The sequence below is a fragment of the Oncorhynchus keta genome, unplaced genomic scaffold, assembly GCF_023373465.1.
Source record: "Oncorhynchus keta strain PuntledgeMale-10-30-2019 unplaced genomic scaffold, Oket_V2 Un_contig_3675_pilon_pilon, whole genome shotgun sequence".
Classification (NCBI taxonomy): domain Eukaryota; kingdom Metazoa; phylum Chordata; class Actinopteri; order Salmoniformes; family Salmonidae; genus Oncorhynchus; species Oncorhynchus keta.
In genome coordinates, this window is record NW_026287366.1 from 1 (window position 1) to 2,487 (window position 2,487).

Here is a 2,487-nt window from a genome sequence, read left to right on the forward strand (position 1 = left end):
ACAGACACCACTCCACCATGTCTCTCTCCACCTCATCACCTCTAACACAGACACCACTCCACCCTCCTCCCACCCCTCATCACCTCTAACACAGACACCACTCCCCCACCTCATCACCTCTAACACAGACACCACTCCCCCACCTCATCACCACTAACACAGACACCACTCCCGCACCTCATCACCTCTAACACAGACACCACTCCCCACCTCATCACCTCTTAACACAGACACCACTCCTCCACCTCATCACCACTAACACAGACACCACTCCCCCACCTCATCACATCTAACACAGACACCACTCCTCCACCTCATCACCTCTAACACAGACACCACCCCCCACCTCATCACCACTAACACAGACACCACTCCCCCACCTCATCACATCTAACACAGACATGTCTCTCCTCACCCATCACCTCTAACACAGACACCCTCCCCCACCTCATCATCTAACACAGACACCACTCCCCCATGTCTCTCACATCATCACCACTAACATCTAACACAGACACCACTCCCCCATGTCTCTCCCCACCTCATCACCACTAACACAGGTGGATCATGTCTCTGAAGGTGGAGTCTGGAGTCTCTCCTCAATCTGGCTCAGTGTGGTCATGATCTCTGGAGAAGGATGCTCGAACACACAACCACACACACACACACAGTAACACAGACACACTCACCATACACACACTCACCATACACACACCCACCATACACACACACAGTACACACACACCCACCATACACACAGTACACATACACTCACCGCACACACACAGTAAACACCCACACCTACCGTACACACACACAGTACAAACACACAAACCCACCGTACACACACACACACACACACACACACACACACACACACACACACACACACACACACACACACACACACACACACACACACACACACACACACACACACACACACACACACACACACACACACACAGTACACACACTTGGTCTCAGTGTAAAGCTCCTCTCCCACAGTCCATCAGCATGTCTGATGAGATATCTCTCTGCTGTGACTTGGTCTCAGTGTAAAGCTCCTCTCCCACAGTCCATCAGCATGTCTGATGAGATATCTCTCTGCTGTGACCTGGTCTCAGTGTAAAGCTCCTCTCCCACAGTCCATCAGCATGTCTGATGAGATATCTCTCTGCTGTGACCTGGTCTCAGTGTAAAGCTCCTTCCCACAGTCCATCAGCATGTCTGATGAGATATCTCTCTGCTGTGACCTGGTCTCAGTGTAAAGCTCCTCTCCCACAGTCCATCAGCATGTCTGATGAGATATCTCTCTGCTGTGACCTGGTCTCAGTGTAAAGCTCCTCTCCCACAGTCCATCAGCATGTCTGATGAGATATCTCTCTGCTGTGACCTGGTCTCAGTGTAAAGCTCCTTCCCACAGCCCATCAGTATGTCTGATGAGATATCTCTCTGCTGTGACCTGGTCTCAGTGTAAAGCTCCTCTCCCACAGTCCATCAGCATGTCTGATGAGATATCTCTCTGCTGTGACCTGGTCTCAGTGTAAAGCCTTTCCCACAGTCCATCAGCATGTCTGATGAGATATCTCTCTGCTGTGACCTGGTCTCAGTGTAAAGTCCTGCTGTGGGAGAAGACCAAATCTCCACTAGAACCCTGACACTGTCCTGCTGTGGAGAACCCTGACACTGTACCGCTGTGAAGAACCCTGACACTGTCCTGCTGTAGAGAACCCTGACACCGTCCTGCTGTAGAGAACACCACATCTCCACTAGAACCCTGACACTGTCCTGCTGTAGAGAACCCTGACACTGTCCTGCTGTAGAGAACATCACATCTCCACTAGAACCCTGACACTGTACCGCTGTGGAGAACACCACATCTCCACTAGAACCCTGACACTGTACTGCTGTGGAGAAGACCACATCTCCACTAGAACCCTGACACTGTCCTGCTGTGGAGAACACCACATCTCCACTAGAACCCTGACACTGTACTGCTGTGGAGAAGACCACATCTCCACTAGAACCCTGACACTGTACTGCTGTAGAGAAGACCACATCTCCACTAGAACCCTGACACTGTACTGCTGTGGAGAACCCTGACACTGTCCTGCTGTAGAGAACACCACATCTCCACTAGAACCCTGACACTGTACCGCTGTGGAGAAGACCACATCTCCACTAGAACCGTGACACTGTACTGCTGTGGAGAACCCTGACACTGTACTGCTGTGGAGAACACCACATCTCCACTAGAACCCTGACACTGTACTGCTGTGGAGAACCCTGACACTGTCCTGCTGTAGAGAACACCACATCTCCACTAGAACCCTGACACTGTACCGCTGTGGAGAAGACCACATCTCCACTAGAACCGTGACACTGTACTGCTGTGGAGAACCCTGACACTGTACTGCTGTGGAGAACACCACATCTCCACTAGAACCGTGACACTGTACTGCTGTGGAGAACCCTGACACTGTA

The 2,487-nt window shown here is 51.4% G+C and overlaps 1 long non-coding RNA gene across 1 annotated transcript; it reads right to left on the minus strand.

Moving 5' to 3' along the window:
* Window positions 1-1,056: 1,056 nt before the first annotated feature.
* Window positions 1,057-1,553, minus strand: LOC127924111 (uncharacterized). Its single transcript, XR_008116799.1, has 3 exons — window positions 1,466-1,553; window positions 1,257-1,396; window positions 1,057-1,187 (listed from the first exon to the last, which is right to left on the minus strand). It is a non-coding gene; the product is annotated as an uncharacterized LOC127924111 (long non-coding RNA).
* Window positions 1,554-2,487: the final 934 nt, after the last annotated feature.